This window comes from Dromaius novaehollandiae, chromosome 4 (genome assembly GCF_036370855.1).
Source record: "Dromaius novaehollandiae isolate bDroNov1 chromosome 4, bDroNov1.hap1, whole genome shotgun sequence".
NCBI lineage: Eukaryota > Metazoa > Chordata > Aves > Casuariiformes > Dromaiidae > Dromaius > Dromaius novaehollandiae.
In genome coordinates, this window is record NC_088101.1 from 19,669,875 (window position 1) to 19,688,984 (window position 19,110).

General features: G+C 39.9%; 1 long non-coding RNA gene across 1 annotated transcript in view; it reads left to right on the forward strand.

The window, feature by feature from the left end:
- The window catches only part of LOC112988712 (uncharacterized), a 90,726-nt gene that overhangs the window by 33,874 nt on the left and 37,742 nt on the right, over positions 1–19,110 (forward strand). The window contains exon 4 of the long non-coding RNA XR_003260606.2: positions 16,950–17,107. This is a non-coding gene — a long non-coding RNA (uncharacterized LOC112988712). The remainder of the gene's footprint in view (positions 1–16,949; positions 17,108–19,110) is intronic.

Genomic DNA, 19,110 nt, shown 5'->3' on the forward strand with positions numbered 1-19,110 from the left:
AACAGCAGATATCCTGTCTGCTTGATTTTCTGAAACAAAATTTTAAAAGATATTCTTCATATAGATGAAGAAAGTGAGAACTGAAATTGCGCAGATGTTCTTGTTGATTTCATTCTGCACTGACACAGAAATATTACTTTCCTAGATAAGTCACAGGAGATTTTGAGTGAAATTTTGAATGCCGTAGATTATGTCAGCTTGGCATGATGACACATTTACAATACTCCCTGCAGGGGCTAAGCTAATTTTAGATACAATTACAAAGATGCACTTAACTGATTGTGTCCAATTATCATCAGAAGAAGCAACTGGAATCTTTCTTACGTGCAATTCGTGACAGCTACTTTATTATTTGGTATAAGTCTAAACAATTTATTCTAACTGCTGTATCTCTAAATCAACTGAATGCTCAAGAATTTCTTCTCTTTTCAGTTGCATGTATTATCTGAACCTTTATCCTAGTAAAGCAAGAAATGAGTACAATCGTGCTATCATCTGCATTGAGAAGTAGTTTTGATGATAGCAACTTACAGAATACTGTCCCATCTCCTACATCCAATGACAGGATTTCACTCAAAAGGTAAAGGGCGTTTCTGTATCATAAAGGACAAAATGAAAATATAATGGAATATTGCTACTGTTGAAACATTTATACAGTTCAAACAGAAATAACATATGTCTAGATCCAAACAGAAATAAGCTTGCAGACATGAATTTAATTACTAAAGATGGATTTCATAACAAGTTTATCATTTGTTTTTTAGCAATGCCTGATAACAATCTTGTGAAAAATACAATAGAAAATACATTAGTGTGTATTTGAAACTACAAGTGTGCTTAATGTGCTCATGACAGAGAGCATTAAGTTAGTAGAGCTAATCCCGGAGTAAAGCTAAGCTGTTGAGTAAATTTTGCAAGACTTACTCAGGACTGTTTGTCCCCGTTGGATGTAGGTTCTGCTCTAACTTAATTGTAAATCAAAGGCATCTCTTTTCTTCTTAATCAAAGGATATGATGTCGATTTGTCACAGGTGAGGCCTAATCTTGCACAACATGTCAATTAATCCTAGCGATGCCAACATGGAGAGGGGTTCAGCTTCTTATGTTTTAAGAGAAAAAAAAAATTAATGCAAACATTGCAACAGACATTGACATAAAAATACTTTACCCAGTCATGCCTAGACACTCTTTAGTCTTTCTGTCTTTTTCAGCTATTTGCAAACCATATGAGACAAACTATACAGAAGTGTGTGTGTGTGTGTGTGTGTGTGTGTGTGTGTGTATATATATATATATATAAAAATAAAAAACACACTATACCGTGTTAAGGTTTTTTGTGTTTATGTCCTCACTGGCCCCACAGTGACGTTCGCCCATGCATCGGCTAATAGATGATTTGGAGAGAAGAATAAGGGGGGTTAACCTGGAAGGAAAAAGATAGTGCTTTTTGGTATTGGCTGGTTCCCCCAATGATGTTTTGCTTCACGTTTTTCCTTAATGTCTGGGTGGAAATGGGAGCAATGGGCATGATACGGATTAATTGATATCACTCTATGAACTGAGGGTAAGGGGAAAATAAGCTAATGCAATTGGAGCCTTCAGTGGCATTCAGCCAGTTCATAGCTCTTTTACAGAGTATCCTGGTATTTTGGATTCTGTCAATGCCTCAGGTGCTAAACTTTAATATAAAGTTTCCTTCTTTATTCTCTGTGGGCTACCGGGGATAAGGCATGCTGTGTCACGTAACAATAATGATAGTCAGTTTTCAATCAAAAATGAAAGAATCACAGGGCTAGCTGTTAGCAGGAGTCTCTCAGGAATGCCTGCTTAATGCAGGTCATGTAGTAGGTCACCGCAGGAGAGGGAAGTAATTTATTCATGTAAGAACAATCTTACGTAGGAGTGGGTAAAAAAATTATCCTCTGTTCCAGAATAGGATGTAAACAGATTTTCTCTTTGCTCATTTCAAAGCTGTAGCCAGCAAAGACAAACGCTCTTGATTTCAGATGTCTACCTCTGAGCTAGCTGTCTAAGCTCCCGGTGTAGTCAAGAGAGAGAAGATAGCACCTCTAGGGTGCCACTCTTAAAATGAGCTGAATCATTCCTGAGAGGCTCCTGTTGCTCCAGTCTGATTCTAAAAAGAGTTTAGCTGATTGTTTTTGTGAATAGCTATGGTCAAGTGGGGACTCTTGTTCGCATAGTGAACCAAGCTCAAATACACTCAACCATTTGTTTTCCTCTTAAAAAAGGGAATCTTCTGGCTCATTACTCAAGTTTCTAGTGTTGGCCTGGTCTTGCAAGAATTCAGCCATGCATGTAATGTTTCTTTAGGTAACACCATAAGTTTTTTCATTTTGAAGGTTTAAAGATGAGCGGAGAGGTGAATAGCAGCAAACCTATTGGCAAGATTACGCATGGCAGGCAATAGAGGAAGGTCTCAAATGTGAGAAAGCTTCTTTTCTGGAAAAGCATCGATTTTTTTGATTAATAAGTCAAGTGATGTATTTACAATGTACTTGATTTAATTTTTAAAATAATAAAAATCATGCTTCATTCAGAGATTGGCAGGACTGCTCCCTTGCATCAGTTTTTTTAAACCAGTATAATTCCAATTGTTTTAGGCATGGAAGTAACTGAGAAGACCAAAATTCCATGCAATATTTTTCTTCACGTGAGATGATTGTACTATTAATTGTTCTAATTACTTGCCATGTCATCTACTATGTAAAAATTCAGATACACAAGTGGAGCAGGTCTATGAGAATAAACTTGTGGGTATATGCAGATCATTTTCTTCTTGGCTGTTAAGTATGCTAGAAATGGTTTCTTTCAGTTTTTCCTTTTTTCATTTTGCATCTGTAGCTGTAAATATGGAAGCTGCCTGCGAGAAGAGGATAAAGGGTTCCCCATATGATGCTGCTTTAACTTCCAAGTACTTCTTTCTCATGTCCTCCCCCTACCTTTGTCCATTCTGCCCTGTATAATGTAATCCTAGTAACACCCCCTGTTGTTCTGATACTACCCTGTACCCTATCAGGAATTTTATTATGTCCCATGCAATTCATTACAGTTCACTTCTCCAAGAAGCCACTGTACAGCTGAAGCTCCATCCGTTGCTCAGGATGTAGGTGCTCAACTAAATTTTGCTGCTTGTGCTGATTTTTAAGCACATAGAGCTACAACAGCAGCAAATCTTGGGGTGTGGTTTACATCAGTGACTAAAATGTAGCTACATCCTTAGTTAAGAGCATATATTGTTATACCTTAAAAGCTGTTACTTATACCTCAGCAACAGGATTCACCAACTTTTAACAAAAGGAAAGTTTAGTTTAATTATTTTCGATGGATTCAGAAACAATTCACTTTGGTTTAAGACTCTCTAGAAAAGATGGCCTCTGCCACAGCTGACATGATCTCACAGAGAGAACCTATGTTAAAAGCTTTCTGTGGAGAGATCTCAAAGGCACTATAACTGATATACAGCTTGCTTGTGTTCCCTCCTGGTTTGCTTTCCTTTACTTTAAAGTAGTCAGAGAGAGTGGACATTTTCCTTGCCTCTAGTTGTGATGTCTCACGTGGCTTTTGTAATCAAAAATACTGGACTTAATCCAAGTACTTATGTAAAGACAGAACTGATTTATCCTGAATATCTTTTTGCCTTCCCATTCTTATCTGTGCTGTGCTTTTTATTTAGCATGGAGATATTTTCCACTTGCAGGGGTTACTATTTCCATTTACAGTCTAATGTCATTTGTCAAAGCTCTTGGAGAGGGCTCAGTAACTGGCGTGGGGGGAGTTGTTCATATAAGAAAGTTTCAGCTGTTCTTCAGTATATAAGCATGAATATTTAGTATTAGCACATACTCTTCTAGATTAGATTTTTTCAGAAATAAGAATCAATATGTAAATCAATAGTTAGTAACCTTCTAATTTATAAGGCCAGACTGCTTGTTCCCTTGTCAGCATTGTCATTTAGTTTCGGTGGACTCTCTCCAGTGTTTTTCAGAGGTTTCAGCAGGCGCTGTGCAGGAACTTAGCTGTGCAGAAAGAAGCATATATTCTTTTTTTACCCAATGACATTAAGAAAAAGACTCCATACAAACCAATGGTGACCCTGGCATGCTTTGCTTTTTAGACTTGAATGATTCATTTACAAAGTCATAGAACAGTCTGGCTCGGAAGAAATCACTGAAGGGCTTAACCCCCTGTGCAAACCAGGCAAACTTTAAAATCAGAGCAGGTTGCTCAAGGCCTTGTTTGGAAAAGTTTGGAAAAAAATCCAAGGGTGGAGATTTCACAACTCCTCTGGGCTCCTAATCCAGTGTCTGAGCACTGTCAACATGAATTTTTTTTCCTTACATCCAGGCAGAATTTCCCTTGCTTAAACTTTTGACTATTTTGCCTTGTCCTTTTGTTGAGAAGTTACGCAATATGTCAGTCTTATCTATTACAGATAATGCTGTCTCAGAATGTAAATATACTTGCCAAATCCAGCATTTCATTTATCATCACATGTGCTAAAACAGTTTTGAAAAATGCAGCTTAACAAACAGCCAATGAAATAATATAGGCTGACTCCACTATTTTTTATTTGTGTGTGGGGGGGCTGCACTTGACAATGTTTATTTAATTGAAATCAGTTCAAACCAGGTGGACATCATTTGTCAACTTTTCAAATTACTACATACTTGCACTGTATTTTCTTCCTTTAATGTCTAAACTAAAACTCCTCTTAGAAGATGTATTCTGTTTTTGATATGAAATGATTAGGGTCTTGTAAACTAGTTTTTCCCACCCTCACATGCTTGTATTTAGGGATTATATCAAATTGCCTGTTACAAGTATAAGAGGAGGGCAAAGATGGGAGGTGTGGGGTTTTTTTGTTTGTTTGGTTTTTTTTTGTGAAAGCAGATCCTGACTACACAGCTGTTCTGTACTGTTGTGAAAAAGAATAAGGTTGCATCCAGCTCAAAGAGGAAAGTGCTGAATGAAGATTTTCCCGTTCAGTTTTTGTGTGCGGATTCTGTAAACTTCTACCTTCCTCTGCATTCTTGCTCTAGTGAAGCTAATTTACAAGTAGCAAGAGACAGGACTCCTCCACAGTTTCCCACTGTACTTTCCATCCAGTAAAAAAATTATACTCTGAATGTCTCATAGAAACAAGTTCAAACTGTGATCCAAGTCTCATGATTATACAGAAACAGCTGTTACAGCTTAAGTCCTCATCACAGTTGAGACATACTAGTGGCTTGTATCTGAAGATGGATGGGTTGCTTAAATTGTCTTCACTTGTTCTCCTTTGGCTCAAAATGATTTATTCAACAAGTAAGTTAGAGCAAAATGCACACAGTTCCTAAAGAAGAGGCCTTTGATATACTCACAGTGAATAGCACAATTGGCTTTACTATTGCTCCTTCAGAGACAGCTTGGGCTTTGGCATAAAGATGGAAAACTGTGTTAAAGACAGAAACACAGACGTGTAAAAATAAATTAGAAATTCCTTTAACATTTTTACTATCATAAAAACTGACAAAGAAAGTGAGACCTATATGCAGTTATCACAGGTGAAAACTCAGGGAGGAATCTTTCATAACTGCAATAAATTCTCTTTGACAGCTCTCCCAAGTGCAAGAAAGAGCAATCTGGGCCTTGACCAGTAAATTATTGGGGAATATTAGCCTTGTTCTCATAAAGCTGCAGAATATAAATGGGGGAGTATCAATTAGGATACAACAGTTTGTCATATCACAGCAAGCATTAAATGTGAATAGTGTCAATTAGTGATTATAACCATCATCAGTTTTTAACATGTTTTGATTAGGAAAAAAGTAAAATTACTTTTAAAGTTATTTTTGACATCCACTAGAGCCGAATAGTTTTAACCACTCCTTCAGGGGGAAAAGTTAAAATAATAAAAACGTTTTACTTGATTGCACAATATTAAATCGCTATGGTTTATGTAACTGCGAAGGAAAGTGGACCACTGACTCACAACACTTTTGCAAAGCTGACCTCTTTGCTGACTGGAGTTCCAATTACAAATTAATTGTTGTCTTTGGGGAGCTGTTTAGGCTTCTTTTATTTCTTGGCACTCCCTTATGGCTGACAATATATTGACCCATTTTTTCTGTGTGTATTACAATAATACCTACAAATCCCAGCCACGGAACACAGTGCAAAGGTTCACGTGTGTGACTGGGACGCTGAACTGGATTCTGCTCCCGCTAAACTCGGTCAATGTCTGTGATCAACTTAAAGAGAGCAGAGAATCTTAATGAGAACATAGTTGTCTAAATAAATGAGGCAAGCGTGGAGCAGGGCTTATCTCAGGGTCTGAAGTTTCTTCCATGTTTTGTTGTAACTATCGTGTAACATGATGGATTCACTTTTATTTCTTGCTTCATTTAAAGTCGGCTGGAATCTTCACCTTGGTTTGAATAGGAGCTAAATCTCACACCTCTTTTTTACTATGTCAGTTCATATATTTTATCAAGGAAGGATAATAATCAGCACCATTAGAAGCTATAGAATTCAGAAATTATATTGTTAGAATTTATTACAATATTAGCACAAGAGTTGTCAAAAGTAACCCTTGAAGTTGTCTTATTTCCTTCTAATGTTATTACCAGTTATGTCTATTCACGATGTCTTGTTCTTAAACCTAATTTTAAATTGGCAGTTTTACCCTTTGCACTTCTTTACCTTAGTCAGCATTATTCTGTGTGACGCATTATGCCTATTGAAGCAAAGTCCATCAGATTATTTGGATTCATTTCCCTTGGACACCATAGCAGTAATGAGGCTGACTAATCAATCACTACCCTCAGAGATATAATTCTAGTCAAATTCTAGTATTCTTCTATTAAAAAAGATATCAGTATTATTCCTGGTATTTTCTGTATGTTGATCAGCTCTCACAGTTTCTATCTGCTTGGCAGCATTTGATGCATTGCTTGATATTGCTTACAATCATTAGTTCCTTTCATAATCACTTCAATATATCTGCAAACACATGCAGTACTTTTCAGCCACACTAGGCATGTAACCCCTCTCCAGTAATCTTCAGCTGAATGGTCTCTTCTGAGATCCCTCCTCCTTGCAACGCCATTCACCAAAATAAGAAATCATGCTTTGTCAGCGCTCAGAAACAACCTCTTGTCTATCTGCCTTTTTGAGCAAAAGTTTTCCCCTCATGTCAACTGAGAGTGATAAGGTGCTCCCAGCTTCTGGGCAGCTGAGGGAGGAGAAGGTGACCAGAAGTGATGGACCTCAATGAAATGAGATTTTGCAGGACTGCCGATGGCGAACCAGCTGTAATCGACCCCTGGAGCTTATAGCTGCACTGGGGGCCATATTCCACATGGACGGTGTGCAGGGGAGAAACGGCTCATGAGGTATAAAATCAGATGATAGGAGCAGAGTTTGTGGATTCAGGCTAGACAGGACAGTGCAGGTTTCCAGGGTAGATGCTGGATAGGACAGATGCCTTTGTGAACCTAGCATGTCTTCTTGACAGTGAAAACATATTTTAAAACTAAGCAGCTCTTCTTCTGCCAGTGGGAATGGAGCTAGGAAGCGGCTGTGGTTTCTGAGTTGGTCTGTCATTCCGGGATGTAAAGCGGACTCTGATATTAAGGAGCGACAAAAGATGAATAAATCCCTCTTTATCTTCCTGTGACCTTAAATCGTTTGCAAATCTGCCTCACCAGGCAGTCAGGGCCACTGTATGGAGAGAGTGTGTTGTCTACATATTTGTGAGAAAAACAGTATGAAGTATGTGTAGATTTGACTTCTTTCTTAGAGAATATAAACATGTAATATTTCCACTCCTCTGCATTAAGATTTAGGTAGGGATTGTAGGATATTACCACCATTTTTTAAAAAATGGTTGTGATTTAAAAAACTAAAAGCCGTTATTTCCCCTTTATGACAGTTACTGTGTGATCTCATGAAAAAGCTTCCTAATCAATAAGAAAATGACAAAAAGAACAGAAGTGTTTGGCTTTCTGCCTTTTTGACTGTCCCAGAGCAGCTCTAGTAAAATATTAGAAGGGTTTGCTCTCTATTTGTAGTGCCTTTTGTATTTACTGGATTCAGTAAGAAAAGTAGCTTCTCCAAGCAGCGTACAAGATGAATGGCAATGAACTTTCTCCCTGTTAGACCTCTTACTGTTACCATCACCATAGAATAATAAGTGAAAAAACAATAAGAAGAGTAACAGACTTAGAAGACTGTAGAATGATGAATATTTGGAAGGTTATTTTGTAATTTCAGAAAAGGGCAAAACAAATTTTGACTGTTCTGTGCTTGAGAAGTAATAATTGATCTTATGTCACTTAAATCATATTCATTCATTCATTCATCGTATTCAAAACCTACATCGTACCTAATCCTTAGAATAATTTTGCAATGGTAAGTGATGAATTATGAGTTCCACTGATATATGAGGAAATGAGTTGGCAAAGATTTGAATGATCTGAACGTGCTCTCATCTGATATATTATTCCATAAATCAGAATCTGGCCTTCTGAAACCCAGACCTTTCTTTGTCACATGGCCAGAATATCTGGCAGTACAGAACCTACTGTGTACTGCTCGTACTGCTCAGTTGAGTGTATGCTGTGATTTGAAGATGATATTGTTAACTGAGAGGTTTCTTGGAGAAGTTAAAAAATCTTGGAACCACTGGTTAGCTGTGGTAGTAAATACAGTGTAAGTGGTAGGCATAAGGTAATATTCAAATACTGTTTTTGTGTGGTACTGAAGTGTCTGTAGGCCGTTGTTTTTTTCTCCCCAGTGTAGCTGGTGTGGCTGGACCCTCACTGTGACTCCTTGCCAGGAGAAGGCGTTGAGAGCCTGGAGGATTTTGCTGGGGGGGGGATACCCAGCCTGAGTGTCCTCCACCAGAACTGCTGTGCTTCATGTGTGCCAGAGTCTTGCAAGGGCAGGGAGAAGCTGCTGCTTTATTTTAATAATTAAAAAACACTCTTTCCTTCTTTACCTTTAGCATACTGTGGGCTTCAGTATAACTGAGCAAATTTCCAGGTGATGATTTACAGCAGGTGGTGAGTTAATGGCTACTACAGACACCTGGGTAGAGGTTATTGGGCAGACCTGGAGGCAATGCTGCTGGGGCTGTGCTGCAGAGCGCCGCAGGGCAGGGAGCAGGCTCCTGGCAGTGGTGGGGCCTCCTGGGGCTTGCTCCCTATTTCAGGAGGCCTCCCTGGGAAGGGTGGGGGGTTTAAGTGACCTACTTGAGGAGTTGAGCAGGGAAGAAAGGAGGTTATTAGGAGGCCTGAAAGGCAGGGGTAGTGTGCAAGGCAAAGCCATTAATGCTCTACCCAGGAAGCACGCTGAGAAGAGAGTTATGTTCCTCTCCAAGGCTAAAGGTCAGTAAGTTGATAACAGCTATCTTACTGCCATGGTTTACTCTGACCACTGTGGAGGACCAGGGCAGTTTCCACCAGTTTCCTTTCTATGAATGGTAAGTGTGCCCTTTGAAGGGGTATAGGGTCCTACTAGAATTGTATCAGGAATTTAGGAGGTACAAATAAATAATTACAGTTGATGTAATATGGATCTTCTGATATTCCTGCTAACAAGGGCTTTTAAAGTAATTAAAAAAAAGGGTTTATTAAAGTATGTTAATTAGTGGTGAAAACATAACTTCATGCTGGAGAAATCAGAAAGTGCTCTCCAAAGCTGGCATGCTTCTGCTGCATGGAAAAAGACTCTCTGCACACCCTATCTTATTCGTATCCCATACTCTGCTGGGAAATACTGTTGATGTTTTTTATGTACAGGTAAAAGTAATTTTATCTGCAGTGGAAGAAGGGTTATGTACTATCTAGTCCTGAAGGAAAGAAAATTGGAGGGGAAAAAAGCATGTGCCCACAGAAAGTTGACTAACAGAGAATTGTATTTTACTCAAATTTCCTCGGTTTACTTTTTTCAGCTAAACCACTTCAATTTGTTGCCAATCAACTATTAATGGTAACAAGGTCATAAGAAAGGTGCTGCCAGAGGGCAAAAATCGTTATGTTTTTAGAAGTTCTCTACAACTTGCTTCACTTCTTCATTAGTACATGGGGAGTCTTTCTAAAAGTGTTTACTTATAGTGCTTTGATTTAGCCAGTGTTTCTGCCAATAACTGTGAATGAAAATGAACTTCAAGAGTCTGCGAGTGTTTTAGCAAAGTGCTTGTTGTCTGAGCAGAGCCAAAGGAAAGCTAGAAAGGTACAACCTGTGCAAGGGCTCCCTGCCCCAGCACGGAAGCAAGGGGTGCTGTGGCAGAGGGAGGAGGGAGAATCATGCAAACCTGAACTTTGTGTTGATCTCGTATTTGGCTTATTAAAATTGAATGATTTGACCTGTAGTAGCAGCAGTGCATTGATAGGAATACCTAGAAAGTGGTAGCTGTTCTCGTTACACACATTCTGGTATCCATGGGTGCCAGGAGTGCAGCAGGCTGGCTTTTGATTAATGCTTGCTACTGGTAGAAACTCCTAATCTTCCCCCACCACCCTTATTCCATTAGCAGTTCTTTAAGCATGCTTATAATGTAATGGACGTGTCTCTAGTTACCTAAGACATTCTGGTTTCCTGGAACTAAGGTGGTATTTGCTACAAGTCAGGTGGAAATGAACTGTCAACATAAGCTAAGTTGAAAGTAAAATTAGTTACAGAAGTTAGAATAAACACAGCTACAGGAACAGTAGACCTCAAATATAAAAAAAAATATACATAAGGCACAGGTTTTACTTCATGTGTGGCTAGCTCTGAAGCTTCTCTCTGTCCTTTTGGGATCCAGCTGATAGCCCGTGTTTTTCCTGGAGCTCTTGATGGAGGGTACCAGTTATTACTGCATAGTCGGTCTTTAGGTTTTATTCACAGGGTTACATCTTTAACATCTGCTTTTGGGGAATCCCAGTGTCCTTGTGTTGTTTAGCTTATAGTCCATCCTTGTCTGACTAGGCTCTACAAACTCTGACAAGAGAAGTGGGAAGCCTTACCCCTGTCAAAGTGCTGCCTGCATCTTTGAAGCTTTCATCTGCACTGTAACCCAACACTGATAGCTTCGGACTTGGCAGATGCTTCAGAAAAGGATCAGGATGCCCAATATTAAAATGCAGAATACAGCTTCCCTGCAAGTTAAAAATCTTGTTTTTCTGTGTACCTGTTTTAACTTTCTAATCATATCATATAGTTTTATTAATTGTGATTAATGCATGTAGCTCATTGCTGGCTCTTGACTGGGATCAGACCAGATGGTAATTAATTAAACTGAGAGGAAGATAGACTGGGGAACATCCACTTGCAGCCCTGCCTTTGCGGTTGACTGCAACAGTGCTTTTTGTAAATTCTACTGTATTAAATAGGCAAGTCATATGAAAGATGCTGCTGTTGATAGTGGTTCTTCCTCTGAGGGCTTGTTTGGAGCACTTAGCAAACACTAATTAAAGACTCACTGGAGTGCAGTGTACAGTGTAGGTCCAGTGAAAATGCAGATGTGCATATCAAGACTCTAGAAATCTTTTTTTCTTTCTTTTTTTAACTTAAAATGTGCCATCTGCTGACAGAAGCAGCATTCTTGACTGAGAACACTTGCTTAGAGCCCCATTTTCATTTCAGTCTCTATCACTAGCAAATACCAAGCAAAGCTCATTTATCTCAGCTTGTTGGTCTTTTTCCTCTATAACTATTTTTAAAACCAGGGCTCAACACACATTTCAAAGGATTCATGACTTTACCAAATGCAAGTCTGAAATTGGCTCTGGACTTTACAATCTCGCTTTGAATATCTAATTTTATAATGGACTGACTTTTTCAAGTGACAGTTTTTTTGGCAAATGTCATAATGGCAATTTCTAACTGCTCTTGTAATCATCCTTGCTTGTCATTTTCTTCTCGTGCACATAACGACTCTATGGCTAAACTGTATCAGGATGTCATGCATCTCCTTCTCTACTGCTGTTTCAATCTGTCATCACTGTAATGAGTATCATGTGTTGTGACATCTCCTGTGTAGTCATATCTTGCATAGCCTAGCTCCTCTGGCATTAATTGCATGAATAATATGGAGCAGTTGTAGTGAGGGGAAATACTAAGGCAAAAAGACCTTGCAATCCCTTCAGGAGGAGATACAGTTAGAAAAGAAGTTACTTGTCCTTGCATTGTGCAGCCTGTCTGTAGTTTATGCTCTAATCTGTGAGTATGTGGCTTGTAGCAGTTGTAATCATCTCTTACTGTAGCAAAACTTAGAAATTTGTCTTTATGGAGAAATCTGCTGCTTGAATGTCTCCTCAGTAGTAGCTTGATATTGCCAATGTCATGATTGTACAGGTGACCTTAGCAATTTGTACGACAACTCTGCAAGGTTTCTGAATTGGTACAAAGTTCACTGTGCAAGTACCAGAGGTATAACACAATCTGATGCATAATGATACAATGACAAAACAGAAACATTTTGAGCAATCCTGAGTTCTCACATGGACTTGTGTGCCTGGGGCCTATGGAAAGGTGAAGAAGTTAGCAGATTTGGGAAGAGGTGCAAAATGTAGATTGGATGAGGACAGGACAAAAAGGTGTTTGGAGGCAGAAATAAAAAGCCTGTATTAAAAAGGAAAAGGGAAGAAGAGGAGGAGGATTGAAAGGTGAGCTGAAAGGAACATGGATGTAAGGAAAGAGCACATGAGAACATGGAGGAAGGAACAAGATGCTCAGAAAAGGAGGGAGATTGTGTTGTTTTTGTAGCTGCTGGCTTTGGTCTTTTTGGGGTGTTTTTGTGTGTTTTCATATAGCTAAACTAGTAGGAAGCTCTAAGGAAATAGTGATATATTTTGTGCATATATATATATTTATATATAAAAATATATGAACAGATATAAAGGCCTGTAAAGCGTACAAAATAAAGTTCTTAAAAGTTACGAAATGCTAATGTTCCTTGTGCAACCTTAACCAACCCCACTGGTATGTGAGTTCTGAAACAGTCTTTAGTTAGGATTATATACTACCTTTTAACCTTCAGTAGCCCCATTAAAAAATAAACAGTCAGCATCGGGACAAGTAAATCCTATTTACTGAAATAGCATTAAACACTTTTTGCTGTAATTTGTTAGAAAAGTCTTAAACTTCCTCGCCTGACCTGGCGGATCTGGTGGTAAAAATAAAAGTAGCTCTACTTTCAAGGTACAAATGCTTTCAAATGAGGTGCCAGCATGTTTCTTTAGAGAAAGCACAACTCATTACTCACTCTGACACTTGACTGCATTTCTTCCTATTAAAATGTCATTGCAAAAAGTTACCCAATTTCCTCACCACAAAAATATATTAAAAAACTGCAAGGTTCTTCAGCTGTTCAAATGAACATAGTCTTTCATAAATAGAAAAAAAAACATTATTTTTCAAGCAATTATCAACTACATCTCTCAGAAATAACTATAATCAGCCCTTTGGCATACCTCTGCGTGAGGCTGATTTCTCAGTGCAGTAATATTCCAGTGACAATAGAAACATTTATTGCAGCAAGAAGCTAAACATTCAGGTGACACAGAGGGGAGAAGTTGTTTTCAATGTAATGGCTTGCAAAGTCCTTTTGTGGTCCTACTTATCTCTGCCGAAGAAAATTGTTCCTTCCCCTCTTCAAATGGTAAAAAAAAAAAGCCCAGCGACCCTTGTTATCTTTTTCTCTCTCTGGTTTTGGCAAAACCTATTTGTTCAACAGGCTCTAGTCATCACTGGGTGGCACTTTCATAAAGAAGCTGATTTTTCTTCTTGTGTTACAATCTCTGAGTTTCAGCTGTCAGTAAAATGCCTCTTTCTTGTATAGCAAATGCAGTAACGTTGTTGGCTGTGTCAGCAATCCTCACTGCTGCATAGAAGGAAGTAATACTGAAGTGCAAAGAGACTAAATAATTGTAATTCTTAAGGGGAGATTCCTTACAGGTAGGAAATGACTCTGTGGCTTTCCATACGTGCAGTAGAAGTTTTAGCTGGCAGGCATGGAACAAGTGCTTAGTTATCACTGTTGTAGTTTGGCTTTCTCTCTCCCACCCCAGCATTATTTATGCAGTACGCTGGCTTTATTTTTGTTTGCAAGAATGTCTATTGCTGGGCAGGCATGCAGAAGAGCGATTTCAAAACTTAAAGCTAAAAATGTAATAACTTCTCTGTAAACACATTCCCTGATAAAAAGGGAGATATTCTATCTGTCCAGCCACAGAGGCTTATCTCGAGAACAAGATAAAAATACTGTCATTCTGGAGAGATTCTTTTTTTAAAGAGGTCAAGTGGAATTGATTTTTAAATAATTGAGATTCATGTTTCCTCTCCCCTGAAGAACAGCTTAATGAAGTAATGCGACCTTGTGCCCTGGCCCAGCGCGTGCCACACAGGCTGCCAGCCTCGGGCCATGCACGCGCACCGCTAATGAGGTGTGACGTGCTGCGTCAGGCGTGTGCGCGTGGGGGGAAATGCTGGAAAGTGCTCTTTGGTTCCGGTCGCTACATGCTGCCTGTCTGTGGCTTGGCTCAAGTGAACAGGCAATGGATGTGCAGTCCGCTCTGGAGTGAGCCAGCCTGCGCCCGTGCATCCTGCAGCAGTGGCGGCAGAGCCTTGCTGAGACGCTCCTAAACTACTTGTTTGCTAGCAAAGCACAGGAGGCTTTGAAAGAAAAGCTGAGTGTTGTGGGATAGTACAGAGATCTGTGTGTGGCTGCTTTTAGTGCTCGCTTTGGCATGGGTTGAAACAGAAGGACAAATCTGAACGCTAAATCTGAAAGAAAGCAACTTAGGGGTTTTAGAAACAGCAGCAAATTGACTGTTATTTAATCAAGGGAATTATTCATCTGTGGAGAACAGTAACTTGACTACCATCTGGGAAGCACCTAGAAGAAGCACTGGAGAAATACTTTCACATTGATGCTAGGTGCCTTTTGGAAGAGCCACAGAGTGAGCGATTCTGATGAACCATTTGAATAAACTACATATGATTTCACATATGAATTCCCATTGATCCCAGCATAAGGAAGTGCTTGCTTACCTGCACTTCTAATTTAATGCATCTGTAATATATCTATACATTTTTAAACAAACCACAGCCTTTTTACTTTTGTAAAGTGTGCGTTTAAAAAAAACAACTAAAAACAACCCCCCGTGGAAAAAAAACCCTTTGCTTTTACTATCTGATCAATATGGGTTTTCTTTTGTGATAGATTGAACACATACTGTTCCCCAGCATAGGTTAATCTAAAAAGTTTGAGGATATCCAGACACACGAAGTAATAACTTCTTAAAAAGATCAGTCTGATTTTCAGCACATTGTAGTTCCTGTAATGCTTTTCTTTGATTTGAAGAAATGAGCTTCTATTGAAGGTACGAGTTTGTCCTTTAACAGTAGAGACTCGCCTCCAGCGAACGTTTACTGTTCCATTGTGAAAATGACTGCTTTCCCTCGGGAAGATACCGGTTGTTACAAAAGCTCCACAACTGGTCTTGTTTTTGCAAGGCACACATACTTAGTATCTGCATCACAAACTATTTGTATTCTGACTGTAGGATCATAACAAAATGTCACAAGTTTCCTGTGTATCATGTTCCTATATAAGCTGGCAAGTCCAAAGGACTGAGGACACTGAGTTTATATGTGGCTTTCCCTTCACCGTTTTTTTTCTTCTTTCTTTCTTTCCCTGCTCTGCAATCAGATGCACTAGCCAGAGTGTGTGGAGTTGTGCAGCTCTTTGTTGTGAGAAGTTGTAAAGAGGTTGAATGCCTATCCGGAACAGTCAGACTATGGAGGAAAGTCTTGCTCCGAATACTTTTAAGACAGGCTGTAGTATTTTCAGTATATTTATAGCACTCAGCTGTTTATTTCCATTTTTGACTATATTAATAAAAGCAACCGAGGAGTGGAAGATGCGGTAGGGATAAACTCACTGCGGCTCAGTCGAGGGCAAGTGAGGTCATAAGCTCCAGAGAGCCAGTGGGAGGCACGGCCAGAGAGCTGGGGCACATAGCCACGATAGTAAGTTTAGTTTTAGTGGTTGATGAGGTGTATGGTGCCATGTTTGCAGGATGGTAATTGGGTTGGGCTTTGCTACCATTATTCATCCCTTTGTCATTTTAAGCTCAGCTGATTGCTCTTTACGTGGAATTACATTTTAACTTAAAATTAATAGGTAGAGAGATGAGGACATTAATTTAATGTATCCCTTTTTGATTTTACTGCCGTCCAAGCCACACCATAATTCACCGGAACTGACTTAAATATCTCTGCTTTTCAAAAAGGCAGGCTGTCCTTCATTGGAGTAGAGCATACAATGTTAAAATGTTCTGCACACATTCACCCTGTGTTGCTAGTTTACCTATACCCAGGTAATCAAGAAATTCTCTTCCATCTTTCTTTCTTTGCTCTGTCAGCCTTTAATTTGTCAGCTGCGTGAGACCAGACAGCTAGTTTCCTTGTTAGTAAGTGCTTCGAAGAATTGGGATGATTTTGTTCTTCAGCAATTAGCCAAAGGAATTATGGGCTGTCTTTTGTTTGCAGAACATCACCTTTTCCCCCCCGCCCCCCTTAATTCTGTCTTCAGGGAGAGTGAGTTTCTTATAGACAATACATATTCCTGAATGCAGTGTGCTAGCTTACATCAAAAATGGAGAAAATTTGAACAGTCACTGTAGCTATCAAGCCTCACTGAGAGTGCTGCTGTCCTCCCGACCATGCGCCTCATGATACTGATGGCAGGTGCTTCTCTGGGATGGAGTTGCTCTGTCTGAAAATGCTCTGCATAGAAAACTTGCTTGCCTGTGTTGTCATGTGCAAGCTGCACAGGGGCCACATCTGGTGGGAGAGAGAGATTATTTGTTTTCATTCTCTTACCTTTAAGAGCACATCTGGCAATATAAAGGGTTTGAGAAGTTTAGAGCTTGACTGAGATTTTTCTCTTTATACAGGTGTAATGGAAAGATGTTGAACAATGAAGTCTGCCAGGTAGAGGAGGTTTCCAGCACTGCGCAACCTCTCCAGAAGTGGAGGCCCCACTGTGTGGGCTGCTTGTCTTTCTCCCGCTGAGGGAGCTCAGTCCTTTCTCTTCAGGCTGCTCTTCAGCTCTGTGAGTACACTGGTTTATCTTTTAAAATACGTTTTTGTCTACTGGAATGTCTTTATATCTGCAATACCCTATATACCTGTCGCAGAGACAGGGCATAGGTTTTCTTTGCTATTTGGCCTCCTTCACCGAAAACGAATCGTGGTATGAATATACTGTGCACCAAGTGATACAAATGTAGTGATGAAGCTGCTGTCTGCTGTGCTGTAGTTTGCAACATCCAGGGACACAATGAAATGCTATTGTGCTACATGTAAAAGGAGGAGTTGGGTTAGGGGTTATGTACCAGCGCTGCCACTGCGTCCAAGGCTCAGTTGACCCTTCTGGTTCAGGTGTAGGAGCATGTGGGGAGGATGGATAGCCAACCCTCTTAGCGGCTTCAAACTGGAGGGTCTGTGTGGCTTTCCAGTGCACTCTCATTTGAGGACTGTTGCAAAACAGTTATGTGATTGTGAGAATGAATTTGTAAACCACTGCTCTATGTCATACAGCCTTTTTCATTTTTTTCATTTGTGTATAGCTTTTCTTTAAAGGCTAAACACCAGTTCACTTCATAATTGCCACTGTATGCACTGGTAAGTTTTTGCAGGATATGGGGAATAAGGTAATGCTCCCAGTTGCTGACTCGAACAGAGTCAAAGTACTGTAGAGTTTCATTTAATGCTCCATCTGTTCAGAGTGATGTTTTTAGGGATTAAAGCATATAAACTGAAAGTATGAGGAAGACTATCAGTCCCCTCCAGGAGCCCTGTTCATTTAGTGATTCATAAAGTCGTACTCTTTCTGCCTGCATATCTGTGTACTTCCTCAGTCACTGATCCAAGGTGTACTTGAGTTGTGAGCTCTTCTGGCAGGCACTGCTGTTTTAGTTTGGCTCTTCTGGACCACATTTATGTAGTGCCCTGATCACAAAGGGGTTGTGCTTGAGTACTATACTACTTACAACAAATAGAGACATACTCTGCACAGAACTAATCTGTCAGAAGTCATCTTGGGTAATATTAATAAATGAGTGCCTTGTAGCTTGTGTACTCCAAATTCATCTTCTGTTTTTTAGCTTCTTCTATTTTGCTGGGTGGCTGTTGCTTGAAGTATGGAATTGGTACTCCATTTAATTATGAAAATACTATGACTTTTGGTCTGTACTTAGGTGCAGTTCTGTATTGTTAAGGTGGTTTAAAAATGGATTAAACAGCAAATGGGTCCGTGCTTCCTGTCGAACCTCTGAATGCTGTGACAGAGGTTGGTGTGGCCCAGGGTTGATGTCAGCGTTGCAGCCAGGCTGGAGCACGTAGAGCAGCAGGAGGAAAAGGAGTCTGCTGTATTGGGCTGGCAGGACCTGGAGAGTAGGTGAATGTGTGAATCCAAGGTGCCTGGCAAGATTAGGAGTGAGGATGAATTAATAAACCCTGGAGAGGGAGTCGTGTGCACAAGCTACAATATCAGATCAGGAACCCTTTTGAGCTGCCATCTTTACCAATGCTTGTTACAAGCCAAACCAACTTTATTTCTAAACAAGCAGCTATTTTTACACCTGTGTTGTCCTAATGCCACGTTGCCTCTTTTTAATACATTTTGTATGAGTAAGGATGGGGAGCTAGGAGGCAGGACCTATTCTTGCGGTAACTGGACAGAGACACCTTAGTGAAGCTTGCCTGTCCTCGGTAGCGCCTGTGCCTGGGCTATCCTTTCCTTTGTACGGCGCCTGCCTGGTAGGCTTTGCGACTGATGGGCAGGAAGAGGGAAACCCATTTGGGAGCCTAGTGACAGCCACAGTCAGGATTAAAGGGCTCCCTTGCAGAAGAGGTTCTAGTCTCACAACAGCAAGAATGAAGCAGATAATCAGATGTCTGGTTTATCTTCTGCTTGCCCTTGGTAAGGCCAGAGTAAGAAGTCTGCTGCTAAAACTGGAGTTCCTGTTCCTGAATTTTTTGAACTGCCTCTTAGCAACCTCCAAACAGACATGCAACTCAAGCACAGCTGTGCTGATAGCAATCAGAGACTGC